Genomic DNA, 13,651 nt, shown 5'->3' on the forward strand with positions numbered 1-13,651 from the left:
GTGTGTGTGTGTGTGTGTGTGTGTGTGTGTGTGTGATGTATGACAATCTATGTATGAAGGTCACAGGATAGTGTGTGGAAGTTAGTTCTCTCTCTCCACCATGGGGATTCTGGGCAGTGAACTCTCCAGGCTCAAGATATTACTGGAGCAAGCAAGCACCTTTACCAACTGAGCTGTTTTGCCAGTTCTCAATTAAAAAAAAAAAAAGTAGCTACTTAGTGTCTTAGTCAGGGTTTCTATTCCTGAAAAAGCATCATGATCAAGAAGCAAGTTGGGGAGGAAAGGGTTTATTCAGCTTACACTTCCACACTGCTGTTTATCAACAAAGGAAGTCAAGACTGGAACCCAAGCAGGTCAGGAAGCAGGAGCTGATGCAGAGGCCACAGAAGGATGTTACTAACTGGCTTGCTTTCCCTGACTTGCTCAGCTGCCTTCTTATAGAACCCAGGTCTACCAGCCCAGGGATGGCACCACCCACAATGGGCCAGGCCCTCCCCACATGATCACTAGTTTAGAAAATGCCTCTCATGGGGGCATTTCCTCAACTGAGGCTTCTTTCTCTGTTATAACTCCAACTTGTGTCAAGTTGACACATAAAACCACCCAGTACACTTTGTATCTCCAACTTAGCACATCAGTCTTATCTGAACACATACAATTTCTATTTGAATAGCAAAGGACAAGTAATACTATTGAATATCTACTCCAACCAGACACTGAGCTAGCACTGGGGACAGTATGCTGTTCCTAGGGACAGCTTGTTCTGCCACCCTGCTTTCTTATAGACAAGGACTAGTGTGGCAAAGGAAGACCCCCCCCACACCTATCCAGAGAGGCAAGCTGGGCCAACGGGAAGAGTGAAAGTGTCCAGGAGCTCAGCAGTTGCTATCCCAACCCCCACTTCCCACCCCCAAGCAGGTGGCCAGGTCTTTGGTGGCTGAGTAGCCACCAAAGAAAAGCCATACAGCATGAAACGACTACTTTATATCACCATAGACTCTGGACTTTTCAAACATAGAGGCTGGAGCAAAGGGTGCCCCTACTGTGGTTTAAAGGGGGCCACACAAAGCAGAAGGGCAGCCTATATTCTTTCAAACTGAGTGTGAAAGAAACACCTTTCCTGAGATAACCTAGAGATTTGGCTCAATAGTCACTTCCTTGTCATCACTTGCTGCAGTCTCTCTGACACATTCATGGACAGTTGGATCATGATGTGTCACCAGCCCAGCTTAGTAGGACAGACTCATTGTGCGTCACCAGTACAACTAGGGACAGTAGACTCATGGTGTGTCACTAGCTTTCCACCTCATTACTCTAGGGTAGCGTCTCTTCCCAAGCATCTCTTTTCAAGTGCACCATGACCTCTGTATACTTAAACTGAGTGGACCTCATCTGTTACCATTGCTTCCGTCCAGTAGAAGAAAGCTCTGTCCTTGGCTTTATGATCTGTTGTTTCCTTGGACTTCCTTCTGCTTCTCCAGTTATACCTTTGCCTCTATGAGTCACATCTAAGTCATGGAAAAGGATGCTGTTTGTGATGCTAATATCCTTTCTCTGGATGCTGTCAGTGGCCTCATTCACACCAGGGTTCCCTCACCACCTATACGTGAGTGATGCTCCTTCAGACTGTACATATGAGTTCTAGCCCGCTAATGTGGCACCTCTACTGTGCCTTGAAGGTTCGAAAGAAAGGAAGAGGGAGAGAGTGAAGGAAAGGAAAAAAGAAGAGAAGAGGGGAGGAGAAACCCTTAAGGTGACCTCTAAGAGTTCCTTGCAGTTGGGATGGTTTGGATGATTATTACCCAAAACCACATGCTAAAGTGACATTGGTCTCTGATACTGATTAAGATACTGGGAAGGGTTAGAATCAATGGAAGGTGGAGCCTTCGAGGAGGAAGGACATTAGGCCACTGGGATACTGTGCCTCAGCCCTGTCCTTTCTCCCCTTTGCTTCCTGGCTCCTGTGAGGTGTGTGCCACCACATGCAGTCTACCTTGAACCTTGTCACATATCCAGGAGAAATAGGGCCAAATGACCATGGACTGAACCCTATAAAATCATTAGCCAAATAAACCTTTTCTTCTAGATTGTATATCCCAGGCCTTGCAACAGAGATAGAAAACTGAGTAAGACAGAGGTTATGTGTCATATTTCTTCTTTAGACTTCGCTAGGCTCACTCTGGCTTTAGCTCTGTGAGGCCTTGAATTTGCAGTCCACATGCTTCTACTTCTGGACTGGTCAGCATTACAGACCCGTGCCACTTGCCTACTATAATCTCCATCTTAAACCAATCCCTCTCAGTTTCTGTGCTTTAGCTTCTAAGTTGCACCCAAAAACTTCAGTGCTTCCTACCACAGGGCCTTTGTACAGGCTCTTCCCTCTCTTCCCTGCTTCCTTCAGTTCAGAGTTCAGGTCCTTTAAAGACCCCTTCCTCATCTCTCGTTTAAATCTAATGATTCTCTAACAAAAACCTGCATCCCATTTGGATTTTAAACATCACAAAACAAGGGCTAGAACTGTTTTGTTATGTTGTTGTTTGGTTTTGTTCCCTTTCATTATATAGAGCCAGGTTCAGCACCTAGCACATAAAAGGAATTCTTAATTAATTAAGAAATTACCAGTTGAGTCGGTGAAATGACTCAGCAGGCAGAGCCGAATGCTGCCAAGCCTGACGATCTGAGCTCTATCCCCCGGTCCCAGGTGGTGGGAGAGAGCCGACTTCCACAGATTGTCATCTGACTCCTATACATATAAGGTGGCACATGTGCCCACATACGTACACAAGATTAGTTAATTGATTAAAATGAAATGACTAGGGGCTGGAGGACTGGCTTCGCGGTTAAGAGTGCTTGTTCTTGCAGAGGAGCCCAATTTGATTCCTAGCACCCACATGGCAGCTTACACTCTTCCTATGGGAATATGACATCCTTTTCTGGGCAAGAGGCTTACACAGGGTGTGCCTGTATACAGGCAACATGCTCATACACATTTTTAAAAGACAAAAGAATGAACTGACTGATAGAGGTAGCTCAGGTCTTAGAGTACAGACCTGGCAAACCAGAGGTCATAGGTCTCGCCTGCAACACTGCATGAATAGGGCATGGTGGCACATGCTTGTAATCCCAGGGATTAGGGACCAGAGGCAGGAGGGTTTCTAGCTAGAGGCCAGCCTGGGCTACTGAAGGAGACTCTTGTCTAAAACAAACAAACAAACAAACAAAAGTCTAAAGATAGGGGAGTCTGATTTGATCCCCAAAGTAAATCTCGCAGTATCGAGAATCAAGAGTCTCTCTGTGACTGCTGGGATGAGGAACTTAACCCTTCTCTAGTTACCGTGGTTCATTGTGGGAAAAGGAGCTCATTGCCCTCCACTTCCATAGGGAGAAAGGCTAATTTCACGGGTCTTGTTGGGCATCAATGGGAGGAGAAGCCCTTGGTCCTGCCAAGGCTCGATGCCACAGTGTAGGGGAATGTCTGAGTGGGGAGGTGGGAGGAGGTGTCTGGGTGGGGGAACACTCTCATAGAAGCAGGGGGAGGGGGTATAGGATAGGGGGTTTATGGAGGAGAAACTGGGAAAGGGGATAACATTTGGAATGTAGATAAAATATATCCAATTAAAAAAAGAAAGGCTTTAATGAATGAGACCTGTCTTTCTTGCCAAGTAAAGGGCCACACTTGATTGTCTCCCTGACTTCTGAAGATCAGAGATGCTAAAAGAAGACAACTCTGAGTTCCAGGTGTGCTTGAGGAAACAGATGCTACTCCATAAAGCCCGGGAGCAGCCAACCTTGCTAAGGTTAGGCAGGATGCTTCTTAGGTGGACACAAATGGCTGGCTAGCCTAATGACAGGAACACACACACACACACACACACACACACACACACACACACACACACTCCCCAGCTTTCCCTAAGTCATACACTTTCTTGGTCTTTCTCCAAAGGCCAGAAGGAAGGGGCTGAGTACTGCAGCCTCCCATCTGTACTGTCCCGGGTCGTCTTGGTCAAATCACCAGCCAGAGCCCTGTGTACGGAGGTGAAGAAAGCAAACTGTTCAAAAGATTTCCATTGTTTGCTCTCACACAAGCATCAGTTTGTCACCAAAGGGAATAAGATGGTGGTTAGTGTCCAGAATTTTTTTGTTTCATTGACGTGTGCAAGAATAGTTTCCAGAAAACCCGAGACGACCCCCCGCCCGCCCTAACAGGTCCCGTGCAGCTTTTTTGGAAGGCTCTGGAGATGGGATCCTGGGTCACATGACCTGCTGCCTGGTCAGTGTCAGGAGAACAGCCAAGGAGTACCTCCTCCCCCTAATTTGGTTAGTCAACAGCTCAGCCTGAGTCTGAGACCATAAAGCCGAGAAGCGCTTGCCATGTGTGAAGTGTGCCGCTGATAAATCTCACTCATATCTTATACAGAAAAGCAGGAGCACTTATCCCCACTTAAGCTGAGAAGCAGAGGCAATGAGACGTCCTGCAGTTTGCCCACAGTGTCTCTCTGGTTTGTCTATATCGCTCCTAAAACAACAGCAGGGAGCCGTCGTTTCCCATTGGCTGTTTGGAGCCTGCTGCCTGCATCCCGACTCCTCTCTCTTCTCTGAGGCTACTGTTCAAGACCTCAGTTGGTACGGGGGCTGCAGCTTCCAGGGGAGGTCCCGTTGGACCTCGGGACTAGCCTCTTGATTTTTCTGATAGCTGATAGCACACAAGATCCCACTTCTTAAATACGGCCTTCATTTCTCCAAACAACACAAATGCAGCTGGAGAGTGATCTCTTGTTGTGACTGCCAGGAACCACCAGGGAGCTCTGTGCAGGGAGGGACTTTTCGGGTCTGTGCCTCGGAAGGGGTGCCCCAGCAAGGAGAGGGATTGCAAGGGGAGGCACTTGTGCAGGCAAAGGCAAGTACTTGGAGGGTTCAGGGTGCGTCTGGAGAGGGCTGCAGTGTTTATGGCAGGGAGAGAACGGAGGGTGTCTGGTGCATAAACGATAGTTTGGGGCTTCAAGGGAATTTGGCAGATTATATATGGCTTTCTAAAACTACACTCAATCTAAAGTGAAGCAGTGGTTTTAAGTTCTCATTATTATGATGAAACAGCTGGGATAATTAACTTACAAACTGAGAAAGCTGCTTGGGTCCCAACTTCAGAGGTTCTTGTCTAGGGCTGGGCAGATCCACTGCTTTGGTTTCTGATGGGGATGTCAGCCGACTAACGCAGGAAATGTGTAGCAGAGAACTGTTCACTTGGTATCCAGGAAGCAAAAGTTACCAAATCGCCTCCAAGAACTTGCTTCCATGTAGAAGTAGACCTCTGGTGAGGCTCTACTTCTTAAAGGGCCTCAGCACCTCCTAATAGTCCTACTGTGGAGACCAGGACTTTAATACACTAACATTTGAGAGCTATTTAACATGCAAAGTAGAGCAATATAGTGTTTAAAAATTATGATGCTTAACCACAGACTTATAATTCAGTGGTAGAGCACTAGCCTAGCATGCCTGTAAGGCTCTGGGCTCCATCCCTAGAACCATAAAAGAAAAGCAAGTAAGTTAATGGGCCAAGGCATGCCATAATGGGTAAAAGCGTTGTTGGGAAGGCTTGATGACCTGACTTCAAGTCCCCAGAGCCTGTGTAAAGCTGGTTTCAGCGAGGGTATATCTGAAGCCTCAGCATGCCTATGGCAAATGGGAGGTGGAGACAGGAGAGTCCCCTAGAGGCTCTCCAGCTGGGAGCCTGGACTGTGGGGCACAGGTGCACAGTGAGAAAGACCGATGTGGAGGGCTGACACCTGAGGGGTTTGATCCCCACATACCTGCTGTGGCCCACAGGCATCCTCACACATCAGTCACTCAGTCAGCCAGTCAGCATTGAAGAAAACAATTCACAAGAGTCAGGATGGGCTGAGTTGTGTGTAGTGACACCGGAACTTGATGGCTCCTGGCAGCACATGTCTGCTTCTTGTTTCTGTCATGTGTCATCAGGTCCAATTGTAGGTTTGGCAAGACATCGTCCCCCAGACAGAGCACTCCATGTGGGAACACTGCAGGTGACAGACAGGAATGTTCTAGTGGGGTTCAGGCTGTGTTGGTGTGTTTCTGCTGCTTTCACAGATTACCACAGACTAAAGTCACTTAGAAACAGAAGTTTATTTAGTTTACATTTCTGGAGACTGGGAAGCCCAGAGTAGGGTGCAACTTTGCACTAGTCATTCTGTGACAGAGGGACAAGCCAGTACCTGCTAGATAGAAAGGGCATCTGCTCAGGGATCCCCACCTCTTCTTGTAAAGCCACTAATCCTGCCCTCATGGGCCCAACCTCTCTGACATCATCGAACTCTAATCGCATCATTATACTACCAAATGCATGGACCTGGGGGTTAAGTTTTCGATAGATGGACTTTTGGGGACACATTCAAATCACAATAGGTTGCCATGGTGTAGTACCAGGATGCTCCCATCTGCTAGGTCCCACATTTACTCTCCACCTCTGTCTGAGGCGGCCCTTGTACACTTCACACTGTAGCTCCTCCCATAGCACCAGCCAATCAGCTACAAGGCAGTCTGGGACTGTAATACTGCTCAACTTACTTCCTGAGTCCTGTCAGTGTGGTTGGCTTGTGCTCAACACTTGAACACTGCTTTTTCTGGATCTTCCACTCTACTCTGAACCATTTCTCCATGATTCCACCATGAAGCCAAGGAAATAGGCTTAGGGAGGGGAGGTCTGGGTTTGGGCTATGAGCCAAGATCAGATCCCTGGACTCCATCAGACCCTTCCTCCAACCCCTTCCCTGAGTGTCTGTCTTGCTGATGGCTGTGGAAAATCTCCCATGCTGTGTGAACTTAAGGCTGACTCCTACTTGCTCTTCCATCTTGTGGCATCTTCTGAGGGAGTCATAAAAATTTAAGTCTTGCGCAAGATAAACAAGTTCACGTGGAGGAGACAGCGAGAGAACAGAACAGGCAGAGCCAGAACAGCCATCAAATCAGGGCTGTAGCATTCTGCTAGATGTTCATGGGGGCTGGAAGGGAAGCAGAGTTAAGCTAGGAGTGCAGAATGAGAAAGCCACTACCCGTCCTGGGAGTCGGTGCCTTTAAGAAGAAGGGAGGGGGAGAGTGTGCGTTTAAGCTAGTAGTCTCATGCCAACTAAGTTCCCAGTGCTGTCACTCGTGTGTGTGTGTGTGTGTGTGTGTGTGTGTGTGTGTGTGCCTCTGCAGTTGCGTGTGGAAATCAGAGGACAGCCATAACTGTCATAGCTTAGACACTGTTTCCTATGTTTATGTTCAATTGTTTTTATGTGTCTGTATGTGTGTTGTGCATATACATGAGTGTGCATGTGTGTGAAGGTCAATGCCAGGTTTCTTCCTCATTCACTCTCAATCTATATTTTTTAGATGGAGTTTCTCTCACTGAACTTGAAACTCACAGATCCGCTAGATTGGCTACTAGTGAGCTGCAGGGGTCCATCCTCCTGTCTCTTCTCTTTCCCTGCTGGGATTATAGGTGTGGGCTGCTGTCCTCAGTCTTCATGTGCCTTCTGGGAGACAAGCTCAGGTCCTCCTGCTTGCATGGTAAGCACTTGCATGTTTGCACAGTCAGCTTTGTGTTTTGAGACAGGGTGTCTCATACCCTTGAAATTTGCCCAGTAGACTGGGCTAGCTGACTAGCAAGCGCCCGGCATCCTCTTATCTCTGCCTTCCAAGTGGTTGGATTTCAGGCACATGCCATTACACCCAGATTCTTTTTTAAAACATGAGAGAGAGAGAGAGAGAGAGAGAGAGAGAGAGAGAGAGAGAGAGAGAGAGAGGCTGACTTATTGTGTAACAGATTCTTCTGAGATGGAAGCATTCCATTCTTCAGGGAAGAGTCCTAATCACAATGGTTAAAGGACTCAAAATAGCTTTAGGAACTCCCTAAAACTGACCAGATTCACTGGGCCTCTCTCTGCCAGCTATAAAAGCTTAGAGTTCCTTTCAGACAAGCCAAGCTGCAAAGAAGACTCTCAGATGAGCCAACCTGCCAACAACACTCTGAGTCCAGACCAGGTTCCTGGAAGAAGCAGAAATTAGCCAAGCTTCCTGGAAGAGGGTTAGACCAATGGAGACACTTGGAAAGAACATTCTTCAGCTTTTTGAGCTGCCTACAGCCTGTGCTCCAGGTTCCCAGCTTTTGTCACCCATGCTGGTGTGGGCCTTGGTGATGCAGCTGTCTTGGGTCATATCTGCTCCCGTAAGCAGCCCCTCACTCACACTCCTGCAGTAGCACCAGTAAAACTCACTGGCTCACCAAGCTGGACTTTGGTGGTAGATATCTATCTGGTACGTTGGTCTGTCGAGGGCTACCTACCCAGAGCATGTCTGCCACCCAACCCAGGAAAAGTTTGGTCACTCATGTCTGTGGTGCCCATGGAGGTCAGATGGCATCAGGTCTCCTTGAACCGGAGCAGAGATGGTTTCAGACCATCATGTGAAGACTGGGAACTGAACCTGGGTTCAGTGAGAGCAACAAGCACAGAGCCATGTTTTTATTCCTTCCTTCCTTAAAAGAATGTGTAGGTTCTGGGAATAGAACCCAGGTCTTCATGCTTGCCTGGCAAGCATGCTGCTGGCTGTCCTGTCACCCCAGGCTTTCAAGGCACTTTTGAAAGGGTTGGTCCTGTGCTGGCATTCCTGCCTAAGGCTTATTTGTCCCAGTGCCAAGAAACTAAAGATGGAGCCCTGTCCACTGGCATCTCTGGACATATGGCCAGTCTACCGGAACAGTCACATCGTCTGCCACTCCCCGGAGTCTATCATTCAGGCGCTATTCAGACTTCCCCCTCTCTCTGGCTGTCATCTCTCTTCTCTCCAGCCCAGGAAGTAGCCACCTCCCACTGTCCTGATTAGAACAAGTCTCCTTGGCTAGTTTGTGACAGATGCAAAAATGCGTCCCTGAGCCTCAGCTAGGGCTCTTATAACCTGCACTTATTTATTTTCTTTTTGGATTACGGTTTTATGTAGCCTAAACTGGCCTTGAACTCACTATGTAACAGAGGATGACCTTGAACTTTTAAGATCCTCCTGCCTCAGTCTCCACCCCTACCCCCAGTGCTGTGATTGTAGGTGTGTGCCACTGGGTACTGACACCACCAGTTCTATACAGTGCTGGGTATCGAACTCAGGTCCTCAAGAATGCCAACAAGCACTCTACCAACTGAGCTACATCGATATCCACCCTGCTTCCCACTTTCCATGCTTTTCTTTTGTGAATTGTTTGCCCAGGGCATTTGAAGGTCTAGGAAACAGGAGAAGAGTTAAAGCCAGTTATAATGGTGTATACTTTCTAAAAATAATTTATTCTTATTTTATGTACATAAAATAAAAACGTACATGTGGGCGCTGGGAACAGAACCTGGGTCCTCTGGAAGAACCAGTGCTCTCAGGTGCCAAGCCATCTCTCCAGCCCCTGGCATGCACTTTTAATCCCAGCGCTCGGGAGGCAGAAGCAGATGAATCTCTGAGTTCCAGAACAGCCAGGACTATACAAAGAAACTTTGTCTTGAAAAACTATTTGAAATCCAACCAAACAACCAGCCATACAAACACATAAAAGGATTATACAGCATGTGGTCAGAAGTAAGATTCTTTTGGTTTTCAATTTTATTGGATATTCTCTGTATTTACACTTCAATATACTCCCCACCCCCACCCCCAGAAGTAAGATCCTTAAGAGTTTGGCAAACTCCTGACACAGTCTAGGAGGTGCTTTCAAAGTAGTTAGCAGAATGGCCTTGGGGGCGGTCGAACTTGTTTCTAACAGTGGCTACTTCCTTTACAAACTGTATGACCCTAGATAAATCAGACTGCCTCTCTGTGCCTCAGATTTTTCATCCAGGAAATGGAGGCTCTGATCCTTTCCACTTGCATGTGGTAAGGTTTAGATGTGCTAAGGTGTGGGAAATGATGAGGATGGTGCTGGTACCCAGCAAGCCCGGAGTCAGTCAGCTTGTGAGCCTCTTACTTGGATGCCCCTGTTGGATGGTACCCTTCCATTAAGCTGGGATCTATTGGCCTGTCTCTTCTTAGAGCTCTGCACTCTGAGACCAGCTGTTCAAGATGTACCAACCAAGGTCAAACCCTGAATGCTTGGTGGTACGACATTTTACATGCTCCATTTAACCCTCTTAGGGGGAACCTGCTGCCAAGAGCATAAATATCTGAACTGAGTCAATATGGAAAAGGGAAGGATGCTGCCCTCCTGCCCAAGGCAGCCATTACTTTGCAAAGCCATTAGATGGAACCAAGTGGTGTCAGAGCTCACTGCGGCAGCCCAGTGCTCTGCAGAGTTACCCGGCAGGAAGGGAATGGATCCTCCAGTTAAAACTGCATTCTGACCCAAGTCCCACCTCTTCCTGCCTGTGAGACTCCAGTTGGCCCTCCCACCTGTAAAGTAAGCTTATTAGCCATCATTTGTCGCTAGCAGGGCTGAAAGTAAACATTGCAGCGGAGAGAGGACTGGGAGTATAACTCAGCCGACAAAGTACTTGCCTGGCATAAGTACACAACGTCCTGGGTTCACTCCCCCCCCAGCACTGTATAAACTGAGAGTACTGTAGCCCATGCCTGTGGTCCCAGCACTTGGAAGGTGGCCACAGCGGTCAAAAATTCAAGGCCATCAGTGGCTACTTTGCAAAATAGACCTGAAGCCTTGTTTCAAAAGTAAAAAGCCAGGAGACAGTTCCTAGGTTGGTGCCCTGCACGGTGGTAGCAGTTAATAAACATTAGCAATTATGGGAAGAAAGTGGGGTTGATGTGGTCCTGGATTTTCAGTTGGTTGTTAGCTTCTCCATAGAGTTGGAGAAACCTGGGGATACAGATGAGAGGACGAGGTTACACACTTTGTTACAAGGACCTGCATCCATGTGGGTGTGAGCAGCCCTTAGGCTTCAGCCCCTCATGATACCCAGGCCTGACCAGTTTGCTTGGAAAAGCGGGTGTGTAGGAGTGTATAGGTAAACCAGGTTCTAGGCATTCATTGTCCACACCGCAGACTCGTCCAAGGAACCCCAACTGCAGTTCTACATTACAACCATTAGATGTCGCCACACAACAAAAAACAAGGGCTGCAGCAATCTGGGTTGGACAGCCCTAAGTGGTGGCCACTTTTGTTGGCTCCAGCAGCTCAAGATAGTCTCAGGGCGATCTAGAACTTCCCTCCCACCTTGCTTCCCTGTACAGGAACCAGTCACACAGAATCAGTCCCAGGACCGGGCTGAGGACCGCTTGCTCACTCTTTGCCATTACCTTCCTGGTGGAGCGTGTCCCTCCTCCTCCACCCCAACTGTGTAGATTGCCAGATGTGGTCTTCAGGTTTTTCACCTCATCCAAGACCTTGACCCTGTGAGTCACACGTGTCATCTCAGCTTGCAGACACAGAAACAGGCTCCGAGAGGTCTTACAGAGGAGAGTTTGAGCTCAGTCTCAGGATCAAACTTTCTTTCAGTCCATCACATGACCTTGTCTGAAATCCTGTGGAATTCCTGTCTCTGTTTGGCTCAACCTTTTGCCTACTAAACTGGGAGATGGCTCAGTAGGGAAAGCACTTGCCTCATAAGAAGGAGGGACTGAGTTTGGATCTTCAGAAAACTACGTATAAAGCTGTGCGTGAAGGAATGGACTTACAGTTCCAGCCACGGCAGGATGGGAGACAGAGACAGGCAGGTTCCTGGAAGCTCAGGGGCCACATAGCATGACTTACGTGGCAAAGTTCCAGACCAATGAGAGATGGGGTATCAAAAAAAATGTGGAGAGAGAGAGACTACAATGGTTTGTGTTCGTTGTCAACTTGACAGGGCATAGAATTTACTGGGAGATGGGCCACAGAGTACGCTTATGGGGGATTATCTTGTTTTGTTTTGTATTGCTTTTTGATACAAGGTCTCTCTCTCTCTCTCTCTCTCTCTCTCTCTCTGCTGGCTTGGCTGTCCTGGAAATAGATATGTAGATAGGACTTCAAACTCACAGAGATCTCCCTCCCTCTCTGCACCTGGATTATTAAAATTAAGGACGGGACCATTCCCTGACCAGGGAGGGTAACCTGGATGGTATAAAAAAGAGAAAGCTACTTGAACAGTAAAGTGTATTCAGTTGCTGTCTTAGAGGGCATAGGATTTCCTGGAGCTGGAATTACAGATGACCGTGAGTCACCTGAAATGACATTTGTTTTCAGGAGCAGAAAGTGCTCTTAACCACCAAGCCACCTTTCCAGGCTCCTCTTTCTGCTTTCTGCTCGTGCATACAATGAGATCAGCTACTCCAGGTTTCTGTTACTTTGACTTCTCTGCCATGCTGGACTGTACCTTGGGCTATTAGCCTAAATAAGCCCTTTGTCCCTCAAGTTGCTCTTCTTAGAGTATTTTGTCACAGCAACAGGAAAAGAAACTGAGACAGTGCCTAAATTCATACACTAAAGACTAAGCCTGACATACGCATGATACATACATACACATACATACATACATACATACATACACACACACACACACACACATACACACACACACACCACCTGTGATGGTTTAAATATGCTTGGCCCAGGGAGTGGCACTATTAGGAGGCCTTGTTGGAGTAGGTGTGTTCCTATGCTCATGGTCTTTAAGACCCCCACCCTAGCTGTCTGGAAGTCATTAGCAGCCTTCAGATGAAGATGTAGAACTCTCAGCTCCTCCAGCACCATGCCTGCCTGAATGCTGCCATGCTCTCACCTTGATGGTGATAGACTGAACCTCTGAACTTGTAAGCCAGCCCCAATTAAATGTTGTCCTTTTAAGAGTTGCCTTGGTCATGGTGTCTGTTCACAGCAGTAAAACCCTAACACAACACTCTCCAGAGTTTTCCCCTAACCCAGAGATGGCCTTTGTCTCCACTGGTGCTTGGCTAAGTGGTTCATAGCCACTGTCATTGCTTCCATTTTCCAGGAAGGGCTGTTAAGAGACACGTGCCCTGTACCAAGTCTCACGTGTATCCAGTGGCAGAGCCAACGTTGGTGCCGCCTGTCTTCAGAGTCTGAGCTCAGGCTGTGACTTCTTCTCCAGGGGTGTCTAGAGGAACACTGCTCTCTTCCTCTGTCTTTGCCCTTTGTCCTGAGTGAACCCCACCAGTGTCAGTCTCAGTCCTCTTGTGCTTCATGATAGAGTGCCCATGAAAGCCTCTGTTGGCAAGCTGGGAGCTGCTTGATGGAGGTGAGGCTCAGTGCATTCAGTCCTCTGGCCTGATGGCCCCCGACTCTGAGCAGAATCATGACTTTGAAGGGTAAGAATCCAGTGAGCCTCAGTTTCTCCTGAAGCACTCCCAGACCATAATAAGATCTGAATCCAGAGTACAATGTGCTCATGATCCCTGGTGCTGGCAGGGCTGATGTGGGATGTAGTGGGATTTATTTTATGTGCCTGGCCCATCTATGTGCATATATCCTAGGCAGTGCAGCCCCCTTCCCTCCGTGTTTCTTTTCTTTATAGGTCACTTGTCTCAGAAGCTCAAATACTCATGATAGCTAAAGGCCTGAAATCTACAGGCTGGTCGTTAAACCCTGCTGTGTTAGAAATTAAATTATTTAGCTGGGTGGTGGTGGTACATGCCTTTAATCCCAGCACTTGGGAGGCAGAGGCAAACGACT

This window comes from Micromys minutus (genome assembly GCF_963924665.1).
Source record: "Micromys minutus genome assembly, chromosome: 2".
Classification (NCBI taxonomy): domain Eukaryota; kingdom Metazoa; phylum Chordata; class Mammalia; order Rodentia; family Muridae; genus Micromys; species Micromys minutus.